Source organism: Glandiceps talaboti, chromosome 23 (genome assembly GCF_964340395.1).
Source record: "Glandiceps talaboti chromosome 23, keGlaTala1.1, whole genome shotgun sequence".
In the NCBI taxonomy this organism is placed as follows: domain Eukaryota; kingdom Metazoa; phylum Hemichordata; class Enteropneusta; family Spengelidae; genus Glandiceps; species Glandiceps talaboti.
In genome coordinates this window covers 12,816,046-12,839,645 of record NC_135571.1, presented here as the reverse complement: position 1 = coordinate 12,839,645, position 23,600 = coordinate 12,816,046, and the positions used below count along the sequence as shown (strand labels likewise).

Here is a 23,600-nt window from a genome sequence, read left to right as displayed (position 1 = left end):
TAGTATTACGGGTAGATCTTACATCCAAAGTAGTGCACATACATGTACAGTCCTAAATAAATAAAAAAAAACTGAAAAAAAAAAGAGAAAAAAAAAGAAAAAGCAAGCACAAAAATAGGTAATGTATGTTTCCGGAATTCCAGCATTATCTTGTAAAACATAGGGTACACAGCTACATGTACATCGTACATATAGATTTTACCTTCAAAGTAATACATGTACAGCACTGAACAATAAACACTCAATGCAAAATACATAATGACTGTTTATAGCCATCAGCTCATATAATGAGTCTAGAAGCCAGACTAATTCCGGATAATAGACTAATTCATCCCAGGGATCATAGACAATTTCAGATCATGGACTAATTCCAGATCATTACTTCTCCCATTTATTGTAGAAAAGGACAGAATGCATTCCAGACAATATTATAACATTATGTAATAATGCTATGATAATTTCCATTATATTTTATAACATGGCAATATATATGGATTCCAGACTATAACATTCCATTACCTTGTACCTTGTAATGTTCACTTCCAAACTTGGTCCACCAAAGACTATAATTTGGAAGGTGTCACTTCATATGCCATTACATCCAGTCCCCCTGTGTCCTCTAAGCCAATTTGATGTGCCACTGACGCACAATTTCTAGTGACGCACCAAAATTTGGTGTTCCCCTATCTCTTACTATGTGGTGACCAGTGTACCCTCTAAGCCAATTTGATGTGCCACTTATGCACACAACTTCTAGTGACACACCAAAATTTGGTATTCCCCTATCTCTTACTATGTGGTGACCAGTGTGCCCTCTAAGCCAATTTGATGCACCACTGATGCACACAATTTCTAGTGACGCACCAAAATTTAGTGTTCCCCTGTCTCTTACTATGTCTGTGGTGACCAGTGTACCCTCTAAGCCAATTTGATGTGCCACTTATGCACACAACTTCTAGTGACACACCAAAATTTGGTATTCCCCTATCTCTTACTATGTGGTGACCAGTGTGCCCTCTAAGCCAATTTGATGCACCACTTATGCACACAATTTCTAGTGACACACCAAAATTTGGTATTCCCCCATCTCTTACTATGAGGTGACCAGTGTGTCCTCTAAACCAATTTGACATGCCACTAACACACAATTTCTAGTGATGCATCAAAATTTGGTGTTCCCTTATCTCTTATTACTATGTGGTGACTCACAAGAAATCCCAGTTTTTATCATTTTGACTCGCAGCAACAAAATTTGGCTACCATTAGAGGGCACACTGTCCCCCTGTCACCATTGCCTATATAAACTAACACACACTGCAATGTATGTATACATGTTATGACTGAGAACTCAAGTAAAAATTGATAAGTTGAAAGTGGGTCAGACCAATTAGACTATTACCCCTGGCATAGAGTCCCACATAATTTGTAACCAATAATAACATACACACATGTAAACTATTCTATACAACCATTGAGCTATTATTGAGATAATAGATCCATGATCCAACAGAGCAGACAGTCAAGGACATAATATGCACACATGTACATCACCGTATGGTGACTGCTACAGACATCCTGAATACAAATTTTGATCTCTAAAATTTCCACTCTAGATACAGTTTGTAAATTATGATATGTAATTATATGTGTGTATTTTCAGTTAAAGTGGTCATATGGATGAGGATTAGGTATTTATTTTGGATTTTTAATTTACAAAATAATTTAATCATGGCTTCCAAGTTCCTACTTAAAAATCAATGTGAAACAACATATGCCAAGTCCTTGTTTGTCACTTAATACATGATTGCAAAGAGATAAAAAATATGTAAAAATGGTTGTTATTGTACGTACAATGACAACCATTTTACACATTTATTATGCTATTGCAATTCATCACCAGGAATCACACAAACTACGAACACACAAACAGGAGATGTCATACATACATACATACATACATACATACATACATACATACATACATACATACATACATACATACATACATACATACATACATACATACATACATACATACATACATACATACATTTGTACATACATACATATGTATACATACATACATACATACATACATACATACATACATACATACATACATACATACATACATACATACATACATACATACATACATACATACATACATACATACATGCATGCATTTAATGTACATACATACATACACACACACACACACACACACACACACACACACACAACAGCAGCATACATGACACAGAATTCCACAGAATCCCATGTGGTATGGTAAATAGCTGCATATATATAAAATCAGTGCTCATTCAGATGTACAAAGCACCATGATTCTAAATATAGATATTGTAAATGATACTGACCTATGCACTATTTGCAGATTGTTTGTCATCTCATCAATCATTAATTGTCTTTGTAGTTGTTGAACTTGGCCACTATCAAGATGAACCACACCCTTTGAATATACAATATATGTTTGCTTATGTTTAGGGAACCATGGTAACAAAAAAAGGGAAATTTATCAACTTCCTCCTGCATAGTTTTACCATATATCATTATATGTAATGATTGCATTTTTGTTTGGGTATCTGAGGAAAGTGTTGGGGAGGGGGGGGGGGTGTATTTCAGAAACTTGCAAGATGTTACCTAATTAATTAGTCTTGTTTGTAGTGCTATCATGCCATCAAATCTTAAGATCTCTCATTATGGTGGTAAACAGATGATGGGTAGTATCCAGTGTTGCAGCCAGCGTTTTAAAAGAGTGGGACATAGTGTCCCGAGACTTTCATTTTTCTGGGTCATTATCAATTTTGGGGGGATATCATAAAAAAAGTGCGAATGGCATTGTAGCACAACTGTACAGCCTTTAAAAATATTTACCCATAAGAGTATCCATGCTAGATATTTGCAGTTGCCTATCCAACCCTGTTGTTATCTATGCAATATACACGATCATGTGGCTGTTTCTATAGGGGTGGTCATGTTGTTAAACATATTTGCATACAATTTTAGTGTGGGACATCTATGACCCATCACTTCCAAAATTGTGGGTCAGGTCCAAAAAATTTGTGTCAAATGACCCAAAAAAAACCCTCTGGCTGCAACACTGAGTATCTAGACTATAATTGACACAACATACTATGTGTAAATTGATGTCATGGTGTACAACATTTTCAAGCCAGCCAGAAGTCTAGAGGAACTATGTGTTAGAATTTACTTACATTGCAGTGTATAGTAACATGCTTACCAACTCACTGATCTAAATCGAGATAAAAGTCATGTTGCATTTTACACATAACCTATATACATTGTAGAGTAGCTGTTAGTACAAAGGTTACATGTATACACAGCTAAGAAGGCTAAGAGCTGATCAGAAGTCAACTACCAAAAAAATGCATCAGTCAAATGTTCAATAGAATGAGTACAAAAAATGTATAGACGGAACATGTTAGTCTAGTCCCTATACGGTATTGTTACGAGGTTTAGTTAGAAACCATGATGCCATCCAGACTAGGAAGATATCTGGTAAATACAGTTACTATATATATAAATTATATATATATTATATATAGAGTCCACTCTGTGCATTATTACTTGACCTAATTTCATTGGGACAAACTTCTCCAATATCCAAGGACAAGTGGATATAGCATATCGGTTATCACCAGTCAATAGTGTATACTAATATATACCCTTAGCTTAGAAGCCAGTCCTATGGAGATTTTGATCACACCTTTCCCCTACCACACCTTGTATTTCATATAGTCTGGATGCTAACGTATACTGTAAGATGTTCTGCCCTCACCGGCATGGGAGGGGTTGATTGATGTGTGAGGGTGCCCCGTCACAGCGTACCTTACAGACTAATGCTAACACAGTCTCTAACTAAACTAGTCTGGTCAAAGTTCCTCTAGTCTAGTTCCAATACGACCGTGTTACGATTTACACTACGTTATCTTCACACATTACGTCTAGTCAAAGTTGAACATTTTACCGTTAATCTGACTAAACCCCATGCTGGGCAATGGGTAAATGGAGCATGTCAGTAGTAATCCATCACAAATTGACAGACAGTTGTAATTGATTTACTTCCTTCAGACAATTGCTCATTAATATTCAATTAGTACAACTGTACTAAACTAAAATCACATGGAGACACGGTAATGTCATCATGTTTACATGAACGCTGTTGGGGTAGCACAGATATCTGTGCTAGCGTAACGACTTTGACTAGACATAATGTGTGAAAATAACATAGTGTAAATCGTAACATGGCCGTATTGGAACCAGACTAAAGTTCCTCAATCAGCACAGAAAGTTGTTCATCCAATCAGTGAACCCCAACTGCTATAGTGACATAAACAGTGTATAAGTAGCATCCTGAGCTGACAAATATACCATATTTGGACATTACATAACAGCCCCAATAAACACTGACTTTATGAGGGACTGTGTTATGGGTTAGAATTTTGTGATTGATTAACAAAGACATGATGTTAATGACTGTGTGGGTGGCTGTGGATGAATTTTGAATTTCATCTCATGCATCTCAGGACTTCTAGATTAACGACTTTGACTATACATGTACCGTAAGTGGAGGTGTAAATTGTAACAATACCATATAGGTATTACACTAGGTATTTCACTAGTTGAAGTTTATTCAAAAATAAAAACAATTAAAAAGACAAAATATATTAAATCCCAACCTACCTGCCCTATTTTCTGAGGCCATGTTATCGGAAACACATGATTATTTTTTTTTGGCTTTATGTTAAACTATTCAAAGTATTCAACAATATGTGTGGGTAGAGTTTCACTTTCACTTTCGAAATAAACATATATATAGGTAGATATTCATAACTTGGGCCACACACCCTGTCCAAAAATGAAGGGGAACCCTTCCCCCTCTCCATAATCAAGCATGTTTTAAAAGATTCATACTCTGCACAGTAGAACCATCAAACATTGTGTGTTGAGTTAAATATACATGTAGTTGAGTTAGAAACCTCCATGGGTGGTAAACCTGCTCAAAGCAATTACTGAAAATGTTGTCTATTGAAATTGAAACCAACCAGAGCTCATAAATTTGAACAAAGGTGAAAGGGTACATTAAGGTCAAACTCAAATACATATATCACAGTCACTGGTGATATTCTCTTTATGCCTGACAAATAAACATCATTAGATCTCACAGTATCCTTTCAAATGTTAGGAAAGGAGGTTTGCAAGATAGATACTATGAATACTTCTTTATTGACGCTATAAAAATAACAGTGTGGCTACATAATTTCACACAATTGACATGAATCTTGAAGTATGTGTTAACGTCGAAAAATACTGTCCTGTCCCTACGGCCGTACCCCTATATTTAAAACCTATACTAGGAATGTATTTAATTTTCTCTTTGCATGTAACAGTAGGACATAAAGTACCATCCATCTTTATATACTAACCATGTAGGTATTGTAATATTATTATGAAAACACATTTGATGATTATTAATTATTAGATTGTCATGGCAACATATTTCTTTGACGAGCTGTATTATATTGATTTCCATACTATTTTGTTGGCATGGTGATTGATCAGATAAAGGTTGTTACAGTAGAGATGAATCATACATGTATGAGTTCTTGTGTTTAATAGAAGCCATAAACTACAATGTAAATCATGAAATACTCCCAAATCTTCAATTAATACTTCAGTTTTAACCCATACATCATGCAATAGAGGCTGCACTGGGGTCTAGGATCATTCCTGTATCACAGCTGTACTCATGTACTTCCCATCTATATCAGTCGATTGATGTCAGAGTTGAAATCTATTGAAAAACAACTCCCTGGTACTATGTACATGTAGAAACATTACCTGTACGGTGTACTCATGTACTTCCTATCTATATCAGTGGATTGATAGGTTGAAAACTATTGAAAAACAACTCTCTGATACTATGTACATGTAGAAACATTACCTGTACATGATGTATATATTATTACATATATATACATTGTATGTTCCCGATATCACAGCTGTACTCATGTACTTCCCATCTATATCAGTCAATTGATGTCAGAGTTGAAAACTATTGAAAAACAACTCCCATACATTGTATATGTAGAAACTTTACCTTTACATGTACATGATGTGTATATTATTACCTACATTGTATGCTCCTTATGATTAGTTTAAAACTATATAGAACTTGCAATCCAGACTGAGCATGCTCAGTCACAAAGGACTATGGGATTATCTATAGTTATCGTAATACCTAATCTGGCGCTATCAATAGAATAAACCTCCCACAATGGTCAGGGTAACCATGACTAGATTATTGTGTTTACAAACAATGTAACAAGATTGTGTACAATACTGAGTGATTCATATTTTATCATATTTCCCATGATGCAACATTCAGGACATTCAAGATGGCGGGTTTGCAAGTTCCTATATTGTGTCATTTCAATTCTTTGCATCGTTGTGCCATCATACTTCCCATGATGCAACATTCAGGATATTCAAGATGGCGGGTTTGCAAGTTCCTATACTGTGTCATTTCAATTCTTTGCATCGTTGTGCCATCTTTACTTCCCATACAATGTATTATGTTTTGAGGCCAGTTGTATACATTACAATATGAAGTGTGAGAAACATAAAAAGAACTGTCTATTGACTATTTCATTTCACAGTGCATCTCATCCAAAGCTAAAGACTCCTATCAAATTACCAATCTTCATTTCAAATTTCTGTATTACATTTCTCATTGCAACATGGGGTTGCATACATATATGACCTGGCCTCTATTTATGTGCTGCTATAATGGTATACATGTACATTCCTGTTATAAATGGTTTATACTTTTGTGGAATCCTTGATTTTGTTGAGGTGTTTTTGTAATTTTCTTTCTTTGAATCTTACAATTTATTTTTTGTATTACATATTTACATATTTACATATTTAATTACGACATGGGGTTCCATACATGTATGGCCTGGCCCATGGTTGTCAGTGGCCGGGTGGTGTCATTCAGTTTGAAACTACTGTACAACGCAGGTTTGTCCCTGGGTACTCCAGTTACCTCCTGCACTAACACTGAACTAAAGGAGCGTATAAATGGGACTAGCTCCTATTGGTTATCTGATAAATAAAAAAAAATATAAAAAAAATATATACATGTATCTGTTCTACAAAGATGGTATACATGTAGATGTTTATTCTGCTATAAATAAAATATGTCCTTGTAAAGCTGCAATAGCTGCAACTTAAATTGTAAAATATTTCATGTCATTCCGCCCTCACTGGCCTCCTCGGAGGGGTTGACCGATGTGTGAGGGCGCTCTGTCACAGCATACGTCCTTGCAGACTAGCTGCAACTTAGACTGTAAGATACAAATGTATGTCGTATTGTTCCGGCTTCCTCGGAGGGATTGACCGATGTGTGAGGGCGCCCCATCACAGGGTACGTCCAAACAGACTAGCTACAATCTAGACTGTAAAATATGTCATCGTTCCGCCCTCACTTGCCTCCTCAGAGGGGTTGACCGATGTGTGAGGGCGCCCCATCACAGCGTACGTCCATACAGACTAGCTGCAACTTAGATTGTAAGATATGGCGTGTCGTTGCGCCCTCACTGGCCTCCTCGTGATGTGTGAGGACACCCCGTCACGGCGTACGTACTTACAGACTATATGTAGCTGTAACTGGAACACGTTTTAAAACAGTTGTACTGTCAGATATAATGACTTATTTGTAATATTGTACACCCTGTATTGTATTGAATTGACATCTACATTTGTATCTGTCTGTTGCAGGTGTTCAGTTCTCAGTAAACACATTTAATTTGAACTGTACATTTATTTGTTTTCATGGTCAGTATAGTTGTACCATATGGAAAGTACATACTTGTGTATACAGTGTATAGTCTACGGTATACTATACACTCATGTAGTACATACATTTGTAGTGTTGGAGCCAAGCTTGCCATATACAGTGTACAGTACACTATGATATTGGAGCCAAGCTGTCATATACATATACAGTATTCAGTACACTATGATATTGGAGCCAAGCTGCCATATACATGTACAGTATTCAGTACAGTATGATATTGGAGCCAAGCTGCCATATACATGTACAGTATTCAGTACAGTATGATATTGGAGCCAAGCTGCCATATACATGTACAGTATTCAGTACAGTATGATATTGGAGCCAAGCTGCCATATACATGTACAGTATTCAGTACAGTATGATATTGGAGCCAAGCTGCCATATACATGTACAGTATTCAGTACAGTATGATATTGGAGCCAAGCTGCCATATACATGTACAGTATTCAGTACAGTATGATATTGGAGCCAAGCTGCCATATACAGTGTACAGTATTCAGTACAGTATGATATTGGAGCCAAGCTGCCATATACATGTACAGTATTCAGTACAGTATGATATCTGGAGCCAAGCTGCCATATACATGTACAGTATTCAGTACAGTATGATATTGGAGCCAAGCTGTCGTCAGAATGGTTAATAAAACTAGTGAAGCAATAAAGTATAGTATTTCTAGCAGTAATTAATAAAACACTTAATTGGCTACAGGTGCCACAAGTAGGTCAAGTCTAAACAATCCCATGATGCAATGCTGTCAACAACTGTAAGATATGCAGGTGAATGAGTGGCATACAGGTACAGCTTTGTACAGTTGCAAGCTCACTAGATTTCCATCTTCTGACTTCAAACTTTTGCAAAATGCATGGTTAATTTGTTTCAGTAGTACAATGTACATTGTACATCAGGGCTCGAAATTAGCGGTAGTCTCGCGTCAATTGACTACCAGTTTTTCCAAAATGACTACCAAGTTCGAAAACTGGTAGTCATCCTTGACTACCACGAAAATCCTAGGGACGCCAACCCACCGTATGCATGGAAGGCCTGCTGACAAGTTGGCAATGTAGCATGAGCACTGGTCTCTAAAGCTACGTGTGATTAGATATGGCTGGCATGTTTGATATTGCTTACTTTGTAGTCAATAACAGTGGCTTGGTAAAATAAACAAAATACATGTAGCTTATATGTGATGTTACAAACGCCATAACGTCTACTCAAACGCAACACTCTATTGATTTCATGACTGTTTCATTGTCTTTTCCATGTCACACAGTTGCGATCAAAATGATACAAAACTTAGGAAAATATACGGAATAAAATCATTCTCCCACCACTAATCGCGAATGTAATAGTATTTTACAACTAGTCATTCAATACTAGGATACCTCACTTTAGTGGAAGGATGAAAATTTATGTCGTTTATCGAAGCCCTTAGCAGAGGAGACAAATCCTAGACACAATCAGAATGACTTCCTGTGTTTATAGATAGTAACAGATAAGATTTGAGGGAAGTGCCTTGGCACATACCATTTCTCTCTAGGGTTGGGTCATAGCATGTTATTTTTTAATTTAAGGGAAACTGAAATGGATGGTAACCGTGTGTATTTTTTATCGTATGACGTTTTATCTTTTACAAAGTAAATAATAATAAATAGCATAAATGCTCAGATTTGAGACCATTTGTGTTATATGTTTGACAAGCAACCCACACACCTGAAATGGAATGAGCCACTAATCATTACATGTAACTCTACACCTCACACCGTTATTGATTCAGTGAAATAAACTACAACATGGAAAGTACGTAATTTCGTTGTGTGACTAGCGATTTAGTTAGTGTTTGAAGTTTATTTCTGTCAATCTCTCAGTCACGTCCTGTATATATGTTTGAGGCCAGTAACTGTTTGGTGTGTGTGTGTGTGTGTGTGTGTGTGTGTGTGTGTGTGTGTGTGTGTTTGTGGGTGGGTGGGTGGGGGGGGGGGGTTGGGGTGTTTGTACATGTATATATGTGTGTGTGACTGAATGAATGTAAAATATGTGTATATTTATTATGTACGTGTTATGCCAAAATATGTGTCACTGTCAGTTTGAGGTTTCCAAGTGGACATTGCAAAATAACAGCTTGGTACACACAATAATCATTTATATGATATTTACTTACTATGATACTAGTATGATATTACATGTATTATTTTAGGACAGGTCAAATGTTTGCATAATATGAATGTCACTAATTTCATGAAAAAAACTCAGGTGTTATCAGAACGTTTATTACTTAATGTTTTGTTTATGCATAAATTATTAAATGCTGAAAAAAAGAATGACTACCAAATCTTCCCTGTTGACTACCAGTTTTAAAAAGTGGTAGTCAAAGTGACTACCAACTAAAAAAGTTAATTTCGAGCCCTGTACATGTAGGTAGGTGGCTTAGTTTCGTAGAAAGTCTGGGTATGATGTAGGGAAGTATCGGTTCTGTCAGATACATACTAGTATAAAACTATGGGGTTAAAAATGAACTCTTTCGGGGGGGGGGGGGGGGGGGGGGGGGCTGGAATATGAAAAACAACAAAGTTTTATATGTAGCTCAATAACTCATGGTAGAAAACCTTATGAGGTACCTACACAATCGAGTAAGAGTTGCATGTACATCTAACTTCCCCAACAAAAGTTTATTTTGAACCCATTGCGCATCAGAGTATCTGCAGACAGTTAACTATTAAAAAGACATTTGGGCACATATCTTGCTGAGAGTGAATATTTGAAAATATGAATAAGAATGGTGTCACTAAAATGTCACTAAAACAGTCTACTGTAAAGTACTGTTGTGTACAGAAGACATTTTAGCGACATCATATTTTAAAATTTTCAATCTCTGCATAACACTTTACAGTATACTGATACTATAGGTTCAATAATGTGCAAAAAAATTTTGGCGGAAGTGCATGATAGTGATCTAAGATTAGGACACTCTGAAATCCTACAATGTTCTTGGTTACTTGCATGTACATGTACATGTGTACATTGATTTGTATCTTGTTGCAGGGCTTCATATTAACTTTTTTCTTTGGTACGCCTAGTGGGCTGCCAATGTCAGTAATTGGTAGCCCAAGGATTGTGACCTGTAGTCCGATATTCCTGAACTGAAAACAGATTTCCTCTATTGGAAATATATGTATTATTAAAATACTTTCATGTCCATAAATCTTCCATCTTCATCACATAATCAGTGGTAGTCTGAGTGGGCTACCAGCTACAAATTATGGTAGCTCCATGACAAAAATTGGTAGTCTGTAGGCATGGGACTACTGTTAATCTCAATCCCTGTGTTGTATATATAGGTAAGCTCACACACGAGTGACAAAAACCCATAATGCACTGCAGTGATACTGTAAAGGTCGTATTAGTTTGTGTAAAGGTCATGTCAGTCTGTGTAAAACCATTTCAGTTATACTAGCATCATTAAAAGTACAAGGAGTATCAAATTACTAGATACTACCGAGTATAAATTATACAGGAGATGAGGTATGTGACACTGACAAAGTACTTTATGGATTTATACACATTTACTAGCTTAGTGCTTTCATGTTCCTGCTATAGTGGGAATCGGTGGTGAAAAGGGTTAAATGTGTTCAAATGAAAATTCATCTGTACTGGTAAATCATAGTATTGAATTTAACTTTTGTTTCAACACAAACTTGAAAACTGTACCTAAAAGTTTTGACTGCGTACTTCAGTCTTTGACAACAGATTGACCCACTATTCAGGCATAATTTTTAAGTTTGTGTTTGGAACAAAAGTTCAATTGGATACTCAACCCCACCTAGTTTTTCCCCGCCAACCCTAATTTTTTTTTTACACATTCGAGAAGAAAAAAAATCGGAAAAAATGTGAAGTCTCACAAGTAATATTGGATGGGGAAACTGATATCACAGTTCTTCCAATCTGTAATGGCTGTACATCTGATAGGAAGAAATAAATAACACAGAGACCATTTGGAAAATAATGGAAAACCTGAACTAGACACTCACACAGAAAAAAATATATACCATCCCAATGTTGGAGCAGTCTAGCTCAGTGCTAACACTGGTTTGGCAGTGGTAACTCACCAGCATGTATTGCCTTAGCTACATGCATATCAGCCCAATGTTAGCAGGCTTGGTCACCGCTACAATGTAACAGTAGGCTGGCATTAGCAACTCGTGCACCAACATTATCCAGCATGTGTTGCCTTAGTTATACCATCCCAAACGTTAGAGCAGGCTAGCTCACTGCTAACACTGGGCTGGCAATAACAACTCACCAACATGTGTTAGCAACTGGAGGTGGTAATTCTTGTACATGTACCATCCCAAAAAGGACACCAGGTGAGCAAGGTGTAAGATTAGGCTGACATCATGTTAACAAATCAGATAGAGAGATTTATGAGCTGCAGTTCTAGTGTAGTAATCATGATTTTGAATAATGTATGTACACATACATTTGTACACATGGGTACTATACTTGATAGGTTTTACAGTGAATGTACATTTGTAATTTGTTACACAGCTGTACAGTATGCAAGCATTTTGTTTGTGTTTATACTTTGTGGCTTATCATTTTTCAGTGAAAGAATATATTGTCATTTGGTGCAGTATTGAAACCATATTTGGAAGATATCCATGTAGCAAACATTTCATTGGATTGTCATTTCCATGTGCAGTGTCGTACATTCATGTATTCTTACATATTATTACCCAATATTTTTCTTCGTTCATCCAAGGATTATATACTCGTGACCTAAGGGTACTTTGTCACTACTCATCTAGCGACTTGTAGTGACAACCCTTAGGTCACGAGTATTTTTTGGCTGAACGAAGAAAAATATTGGGGAAAATATCAAATTATATACAAATGTAAGGTGCCGTATTGAACAATTTTTGGAAGATATAACAAACATTTTATGCAGGAGTGAACAAATCCACTAGTCCTGGGTCCGGGACTAGCGATTTCTTTGGGCGGACCACACAAATTTTACCTTGTCTGGTCCGTCGGACCAGTTCCTTACTGTTAATAACTATGTTAAAAAATCATCTGAATATACTGATTCATAGGTAAGATCTAATGTTTCACATTAGCGGGACCACTAATTCTTTCAGCAGGACCACTGGATTTTTTAAGGCACTGGTCCGGGGACCACCAGTTCACAAAATGATTTGTTCACCCCTGTATATGAGATTGTCATTTCCATGTGCACTATACAGTATTGATGTGTATTTTGTCTATACAGCAAGTCTAGAAATAATACTGAGACTGAGACACGGAAGTGACTGATTTGACCTATGACCCCAAATGACATAACGTCCTGTAGAAAACACACCTTACCGTGACAGAGGACAAGGGAAACTGAAATTCCCACACAACAGGATTTCAGGCTAAGCAATTATCCCATACACAAAGCAATCTGTAAAATTGACTACATTCTAGATTTAGTATGACGTTCACATAGAAAATACAACAACCTTATCCTAAAGGGAGCCATACTGAAATGAAAACCTAAACTGAATATGAAAGTGTGTTGCCTGTCTGCATGTGTAAATTTCACACCAGATAGTCTGTTTCACAATATTTGACGTCCTTGTTTTAAATTCATGACATCGCAAGCATAAAGTTAGACAGTTACGGCAAATCAGAAAGCCAACTAAGCTGAAATAAGCTAGCAGATAATTACACTAGTCTATTATATGTGTTTTAATACATCAACATGTCTTTAGAATACTATACTACTATATGTACATATACATTTAACCCATATTTGTATAAGTACATGTAAGGGTATTACAACTCATAACATCAAAGTACAGCATTTTCTGTATGTACCGCAATCGTTTATAGCATCCATATCAAGTACAACCCATAACATCAAAGTAAAGTGTTTTTTGTATGTACCACAATTATTTATAGCATCCATATCAAGTACAACTCATAACACCAAAGTAAAGCATTTTCTGTATGTACCACAATCATTATTAGCATCCATATCAAGTACAACCCATAACACCAAAGTAAAGCATTTTCTGTATGTACCACAATCATTTATAGCAGCCATATCAAGTACAACCCATAACATCAAAGTAAAGCATTTTCTGTATGTACATGTACCACAATTATTTATAGCATCCATATCAAGTACAACCCATAACACCAAAGTAAAGCATTTTCTGTATGTACCACAATCATTTATAGCATCCATATCAAGTATTTCGTCTGTGAACACATATTACATTTTTGATTGAAAATAAATCGTTTTCACAATGACCAACTTTCAGCAGCATTTTTAAATTCTTGTATTTTCATGTGAGTTTTTGTCATCACAGTGTAGACAGTATGTGCAAACGCAACACAATTGTTGTGCATTTTTGTTATTTCTGTGTAGACAGTACATGTATGTGCAAACGTAACAAAATAGTGGCATTTTCATTTGAAAATGGCATTGTTATAAACAAGGCTTAAAATTTGATATGCCTAGTTTTTTAAGCTGTTCCCAGACATTTGAGACAATAGAAAGATATGTCAATATTTATATGCCATTTAATAACACTATAATATTACTTCAATTGTAAACCTCTTAGTGGATTGTCTAGTGTTATCTATCTGCCGCAAGCTATATTTAGTAGGAAATAATCTGTTATACAATAACATACATAATTTTGATGTGTCTGCCTTATTTTGCAGACATAAACTGTCTATATTATTGATCTGTGTATACGATAGCTCTCCCCCAGTGTTCCCTCTAAGGATAGTCAAATTTTGTTGTTGTGAGTCCAAATGAGAAAAACTGATATTTCTTGTGGGTCACCACATAGTAAGAGATAGGGGAACATCAAATCTTGGTGTGTCACTAGAAATTGTGTATATCAGTGGTGCATCAAATTGGCTTAGAGGGCACACTGGTCACCACATAGTAAGAGATAGGGGAACATCAAATTTTGGTGCATCACTAGAAATTGTGTGCATCAGTGGTGCATCAAATTGGCTTAGAGGGCACGTTGGCTCTCTTAGTCTCGCCTACTCTCAGTTTGAGATTTAGTGTAGGCGAGAGTTACAGATTAGCGATGCATGTAAACAACCTAGTGAAGACACTGCCTTGATGGGGCAAATCAGAAAGTGTGAGATCATGTTTATTTTATGCTCAGTTGACATAAATAACTATGTCTAGGTTGAGAGGAATATTCTATTGTTGGAATTCTATACATTTTATCACCAGCCCAATACATGAACTTATCACACCACAAAATAATTAGATATTAATCCCCAATATTTTGTTTTTGTTCAGTCAAGGAAAATATGAGTGACCTAAGGGGCCTGGTCACAACGAGTAGAGACAAAAACCTTAGGTCATGAGTATTTTCTGGCTGAATGAAGAAAAATATTGGAGACTAATATAATTATACCTCATCAAGCATAAATAATGGAAAAAGGGGGAAAATAATGACAATTTAGAATGTTTTGATTAATACTTTGAACACCAAAGAACCAGTGATGTATCAGGGTATATAATCCATATTTTATGTTCAAAGACAATAACTTGGCTTGTGCATGGTTTAATTCTTAAAATGATATATACATACATGTAGCACATCAGAAATATGTATATATATTTCTGATGTGCTATCAACTAATCTATTTTTCATAATTTCAAAGGAAAAAGTGAAATTAATATTGTGTAATATACATATAAATAAGACCAGGTGAGATTGCTTAGAATTTAATATGTACATGTAACAGTGACATCATCAAGAAATACTGTTGTCATTAGTAACACTATTGTATAAACTGAGACGGTTTTGAGTTTGTTGTCTGTGTTATTTTCATATCCTGTATTGACATGATTTATTAATATGGCATAATGCCAAAATGAAATCCTAGCTTTGATACGTAGATAGACAGTATTTCTCAATTCAGTGTCTGTGATTCTCATTTTGTTAACAACATCAGTACTTTTGAATATGTCTTTTGAAATATATTATTATTATATAGTTATACTGTTGCAAATTTCTAAAGAGTATTTGCCATATGTGACCGTTTATTTTATCATTTTGTTTGATCTGAATAAGTACATACAAATATTACAATGTTTAATATTGTGAGAATGAACGTTCATGGACTCTATGTGGTTTTCATTTTGTAAACAATGTCAGTACTTTTGAATACATCAATACTTTTATTATAATATATCTATATTGTAGAAACTTTGAAAATGGACCTGGGTATTTTCCATATCTGACCGTTTACTATATCACAATTTGTTTCATCTGAATAGTTGCATAGAATACAAAATATATATATGTTATTACTGAAACATGTTTAATATTATAAGAATGAATGTTCATGTACTCTGGGTTTATATACTAAAGTAATGAAAATTTGCATTCACAGAGTCAAAATATTCCCGGAATTGAATCCCAAATTTCCACTGATGTCTTGTCAGCATCATCAAGGGGTATAATGCTATGTTTAATATTTATGGCTAGAAATCATGAGATCAATGGCATTGCAGTTACTGAGTCAGACTTACAGACAAAGGCGGGATAATTGATTGCCAGAATGAATTTATTAATAGTTAGGTTGAGATTGATAACAGAATCAGACATGTATTGTGATAATTGAGAATTGATAACAGTGACAGACATAAGAGTTTGATAATTGAGAATTGATAACAGAACTGGACCTACTACTAGTTTGATGATTGAGAATTGATAAGTTGAGCCAGACATACTAGTTCGATAATTGAGAATTGATAATAGTGCCAGACATACTAGTTTGATAATTGAGAATTGATAAGTTGAACCAGACATAAAACTATTTCGATAATTGAGAATTGATAACAGTGCCAGACATACTAGTTTGATAATTGAGAATTGATAAGTAACTAAGTTGATAATTGAGAATCGATAACATGAGCCAGACCTACTAGTTTGATAATTCTTGGTACCTGCAATAGAATTCTACCACCTAGGTTTGTCATAAAAATAACGATTTCAATTTTGTTGATCGACACCAGAACTTGCTACACATGCATTACTAATACTATAGATGCGTGTGAGAATAAGTCAACCTTCTTGTTCTATTTTGACCCTCTAGCATGAAGTAAAGTGCTACTGCAGGTACTGAGAATTGATAATAGGAGTTAGACATGTTAGCTGTTGTTTAACCATTATTTTATTGACAAGAACTCTTCATCTGGATATGCAAATTAGATGACAAAACAACAAAATACTTGTAATACCAATATTGACCTTTGACCTTTGACCTAACCAAAAACAGTTAGGTTATTTGTTGACAAACAAGATGTGTTGTGTTGTGATAACTATATGAAGTCTTCCCTAGAATGTTACAAATCGTTGCTGGAAATTATCACTTTATTTATATGTAAATTAATATGCAAATTAGTTGCTATCTTTGCCAGAGAGGACACTGTACTTGTTAATTTAGTGCAATCAGTGATATTATCTGACCTCGATACATTGTACATTCACTGAGACTAAACTCTAGTAAACCCATACTGTGATTGATGAGTGTATGCAATGCATTGACACTTGTGTGGTGTGGTTTGTTTTTATTCCATCTTGATACAGAATTACAGGTACAATGGTTTTATAAATAGTCAATGTCGATTGAACGCCCTGGAAAATTAGCCTGTCACTTTTGAACCAGCACTACATCAGTACATGTACTTTTCTTTTCATTTATAAAGGTCCTGTTGGGATTAGGATTTCAATAATTAATCCTCTTTTTCTCAACTTGTAATTTTTTGTGCAAACAAACAGAGACAGTATGTACTGCAGGTCACATAAAAACAGTTTGTATACCTTGCAGAGACTGTATGTACTGCAGGTCACATAAAAACAGTTTGTATACCTTGCAGAGACTGTATGTACTGCAGGTCACATAAAAACAGTCTGTTTACCTTGCAGAGACTGTATGTACTGCAGGTCACATAAAAACAGTCTGTATACCTTACAGAGACTGTATGTACTGCAGGTAACATAAAAACAGTTTGTATACCTTGCAGAGACTGTATGTACTGCAGGTCACATAAAAACAGTGTGTTTACCTTGCAGAGACTGTATGTACTGCAGGTCACATAAAAACAGTCTGTATACCTTACAGAGACTGTATGTACTGCAGGTAACATAAAAACAGTTTGTATACCTTGCAGAGACTGTATGTACTGCAGGTCACATAAAAACAGTCTGTATACCTTGCAGAGACAGTATGTACTGCAGGTCACATAAAAACAGTCTGTTTACCTTGCAGAGACTGTATGTACTGCAGGTCACATAAAAACAGTCTGTTTACCTTGCAGAGACTGTATGTACTGCAGGTCACATAAAAACAGTCTGTTTCCCTAGGCTGTGTGTACTGTGGTTCATGGATTAATCTGTATTCAGTTTACATGTAATACTAGTAGCCAAGGGATATAGGGGTAAGCTACATTGTAGGTTAACAAATCCTAGCGAAATCAAGGTGTTCAAAAACGTTGTGTACAGTATTTAATTAACCCTGTGTAAGTTACAGTATTCTCCTATTCTACATTTAGCTCAGAGACTTTGTCATCTAGCTTACCAATGCCATTCAGCGGTACATGTATATGTCGAGCCAGATTAAGCTAAGTCTCTAGGCTATTGCAAAACTGAAACTATTGTGAATTGAACTATCAGTGTTGACAAAAGTTATGCAACTCGATTGGGATTACTAGCTCACAATGTATAAATCCAGTGATCAGACAATATCTAATTCTGTTATAAAACATAGCTATTACAAGTACTGTCTGAAGCTGAAGTTATAAATACATTGTAGTAGGGTTTCTTTGTTTACAGCATGTAATGAAAAGATGTCAATGTCTACAGAACAAATACCATGCTTCACTTGTCCACACTGAATTGTGTGTGTATATATGTGTGTGTGTGTGTGTGTGTGTGCAGCATTTGTGCATGTGTGTGTGCATGCATTCATGCGTGTGCTTGTATGTATGTATGTATGTATGTATGTATGTATGTATGTATGTATGTATGTATGTATGTATATATGTATGTATGTATGTATGTATGTATGTATGTATGTAATCTATGTATGTATGTATGTATGTATGTATGTATGTATGTATGTATGTATGTATGTATGTATGTATGTATGTATGTATGTATGTATGTATCATGTAGGTGTGTGTGTGTGTGTGTGTGTGTGTGTGTGTGTGTGTGTGTGTGTGTATGCATGTGTGTGTGCACGTGCATGCATGCATGTATCGTTTCAACAACTTCCCGTTCTCTGAGAGAAAGTATTCAATGGTACCCCAGGGACTTTCAGTGAGATGTAGGTCATCATTCCAGTGTACAGCCTTCAGACTAGGGTAGCCATTTTGTTGATAGTCTAGTCCCAACACATTGAGAGTATTATTTGTCTAGAGGCTATTTGTGGCTTCAGTCCTCTTTGATATATCTCTCTCTCTCTCTCTCTCTCTCTCTCTCTCTCTCTCTCTCTCTCTCTCTCTCTCTCTCTCTCTCTCTCTCTCTCTCTCTCTCTCTCTCTCTCTCTCTCTCTCTCTCTCTCTCTCTCTCTCTCTCTCTCTCTCTCTCTCTCTCTCTCTCTCTCTCTCTCTCTCTCTCTCTCTCTCTCTCTCTCTCTCTATTAAATTACATACATTTATAACAAAGGAATGAATGTACATGTAGATCAACTCTATTAAAATATACCATCTAGGCACACCATAATTTTACAGGTTCTGACTTTCACAACCATAAAAATAGCAGTGGCCCAGTGATAGCTATAGTTTACAGATTACTAAAATGTTTTTTATCACATACATGTAGTCCTAAAGGAATCAATCTGTCTTCTTTTGGTGTGTGGTGAATTCTATAGGACAACATACCTTCCTATTGTCACCTATTGTGTAAAGTTCTCTTTTAGGTGAAATGTCCAACCTTAGACCACTATAGTACAACACAGTACTGCATCATACATACACAACACACACAGACAATGCATTCACTGCGTCATAAACTGTCGTGGTTGTAGAGGAAGTAAGAAACCTGTACAAAATATAAATTAAGTGTTATTTCCTGTCTACCTTCAATGTAAATTTCACTATTTCCTGTAAGTATTATTTCAGTACAGGGTTAAACAAAATATAACCAGAAAACCAAGCTTTCCTCTTCCAAAATCTAAAATCGAAATTTTGTCTTGTAAATTAGGGTGTACATTTCAAACTATCAAACATATTAAATGCAATTATAGTACAGATATTAAGTCTATAATGCTCTGCTACTAATTTTGTATTGAGTACTGCCCCCCCCCCCCCGTGAGAATACATCTACATGTTGTATCCATACATTGTACATGTACATGTATGTACTGTACTGTACATGTATTATATTGTGTATGTATGCCATTGTTTACAGTTCACTCCACTTAGGGAATGACAAACTAATGTTACATCTCAGCATAATGTAATTTCTACCAGTAGAAAGAACTGCTATAACCTATCAGAAATAAAAGTATCATTTTTACTGATACATTGTGTTTGTAAACTGAAACCTTGTAACAAGTAACTACTTGAACAGATGTTTTATCTTAATATCATAATTTTAAATTCTTGATTTCAGTTTGCTATGCTTCACATAGACTGTTGACAGTCGTTCGTGCCTTTTTGCTACGTTTTATCTAAACTAAAGTCATTGCCTCGCTCCGATCCGGAGCAATACTTTAACCACGTACTGATCAGCGAGTGCTGGAGGCACGAGCGTGTGCCTTCTGCACTCAGAGTACGTGCCTTCGGCAATCGCAGTTCCTATCAGTACGCATTAGTATTCAGTGCTACAGAGTGAGCGTTGACTTTGATTTAGATGAAAAGTAGCAAAAAAGGCACGAACGACTGTCGACAGTCTATACTTCACATAATAGTTAGAGTTATGGAATGTTAAAGTGGTAACCTTTGACCTTGGATCTATTTCTACCACGGAGTGAAATTTTGGCAATATAACATGAATTTTACCGTCAGAATTCCATGGCCACACTACATGGGTGTGAGGGTGCGAAGTATATATTCTATAGTTTGAACTCTAATGTCACAACAGTGATAGAACTACACATAGACAAATTAAAATCCAGATGATAATTGTTAATTTTTGATAATTAATTTATGGCAAAATATTAATCTAGATGCTATAAATAGATGAATACAATTAACATGACATATCCTGTCTGTAATCGTGAGGTCATTGATGACATAATCTGTCTGAGTGTGGGTCACTGATGACATCACATGATGTGGTGATTGGTAACTCACTGATGACATCACCTGTCTGTGACTGTGAGGTCACTGATGACATCACTTGTCTGTGAGTGAGGTCACTGATGACATCACATGATGTGGTGATTGGTAACTCACTGATGACATCACCTGTCTGTGACTGTGAGGTCACTGATGACATCACTTGTCTGTGAGTGAGGTCACTGATGACATCACATGATGTGGTGATTGGTAACTCACTGATGACATCACCTGTCTGTGACTGTGAGGTCAGCGATGACATCATATGGCTCACTCTTTGTGACTGTGAGGTCAGCGATGACATCATATGGCTCACTCTTTGTGACTGTGAGGTCAGCGATGACATCATATGGCTCACTCTTTGTGACTGTGAGGTCAGCGATGACATCATATGGCTCACTCTTTGTGACTGTGAGGTCAGCGATGACATCATATGGCTCACTCTTTGTGACTGTGAGGTCAGCGATGACATCATATGGCTCACTCTTTGTGACTGTGAGGTCAGCGATGACATCATATGGCTCACTCTTTGTGACTGTGAGGTCAGCGATGACATCATATGGCTCACTCTTTGTGACTGTGAGGTCAGCGATGACATCATATGGCTCACTCTTTGTGACTGTGAGGTCAGCGATGACATCATATGGCTCACTCTTTGTGACTGTGAGGTCAGCGATGACATCATATGGCTCACTCTTTGTGACTGTGAGGTCAGCGATGACATCATATGGCTCACTCTTTGTGACTGTGAGGTCAGCGATGACATCATATGGCTCACTCTTTGTGACTGTGAGGTCAGCGATGACATCATATGGCTCACTCTCTGTGACTGTGAGGTCAGCGATGACATCACATGTCAATCAAGCCAGAGCCTCCTGTGGCATAACACATACAAATATGTATACAGAGATATAATACAAGTGTTAAGTTTTTATTGTGTGTCAAAATTATAAACAGTGGGGTTTCTTGTGAATTACAACAACCATGCATGCTCTTCAAAGTAAGGTACCCATGACAGGGTGACCTCACACGATGGTCAACCCCTGTTAGAGCAAGCTTGTGAATGCAGAGTGACACAATATATCTTACAGTCTACAACTTCTGTTGTCTGTGAAGTAAGGTATGCCATGACGGGGTGCCGTCGGTTCCTCACACAATGGTCAATTCCTTTAGAGCAGGCCGATGAAGACAGAGTGAGACAAGATAGCTTACAGTGTACAGCAACCTTATATACATGTGATTAGTGATAGGGAAGCACCAAATTTTGAAGTGTCCGAATAAACATGCAAATATTTTTAAAAATTGATGTTTCAAAAATGCAGTGTCAGTAGATTATAAATTAGGTTAGAGTATACAGAGTCACTGCATATGTGCAGACTTTCTATGCTTCAGTGGTTTTTCGTGTCATTTCTCTATGATTGATAGTGTCACCTAATACAATCTAGTTTTGTTACTGGTAGTATGTGGTTGAATGTGTACATAACAGAGTAGGGCCATTAATAATTTGGTTATAAATGTAGGACATATGAGTGACAACTGTTGTTTACATTAAATAAGTGGTTTATGAACTCAATTCTCATAGTCATAGTTAAGGGGCTGGGGGGGGGGGGGGCTCCCTCACACATCAGTCATCCCCTTTCATACTGGTCAGGGCAAAGTTACACAACTTTTGATTTTGATATGAACTCAATTCTCATAGTCACAGTGAAGGGGATATTTAAATGACTGTCTAACTCTAAAATAATTCATTCTATCACTAGAGGGTCTGTGGGGTACGCCATGACAGGGCGCCCTCACACATCAGCAAACCCCCTTTCACACCAGTGAAGGCAGAGTGACATGATGTATCTTACAGTCTAACCACTAGATTGCAGTTGAAATAATTCATTATACCAGTAACCACCCTTTAGATGAACTTTTCATTTGGAAAAAGTTAAACATCATGTATAGATTTTATTTATTATATCATGCATGAACCAGGTTCAACAAAAAATATGGAATATATACTCTGGTCGTTCTATGCATAGACCCTCCACAAGGTCTATGTTCTATGTCATGACAACGTGTGTCTACATCACTGGTTCTACTGTGTTCAAAATATGAGTCAAAATACCTAAAATTTCCATTACTTTCCCGGATTTCTATATATTACTGGCAATGGTATAATTATGTTATTCCCAATATTTTCTTCATTCAGCTGGAAATACTCGTGACCTAAGGGGTATTGTCATTATGAGTCTAGTGACTCGTAGTGAGAAGGCCCCTTAAGTCACAAGTATTTTCCTTGACTTGGGGAATAACATCTACTTATTTAGTCAGATAATTAATGTTCTAGTACTAGGTAAATATAATTTATTCATAACTAACAATTTCTGTATTTGTTATTCATC

The 23,600-nt window shown here is 36.2% G+C and overlaps 1 protein-coding gene across 1 annotated transcript in view; it reads left to right on the top strand.

The window, feature by feature from the left end:
* The window catches only part of LOC144453051 (USP6 N-terminal-like protein), a 50,461-nt gene that overhangs the window by 3,660 nt on the left and 23,201 nt on the right, over positions 1 to 23,600 (top strand). The window lies entirely within an intron of this gene.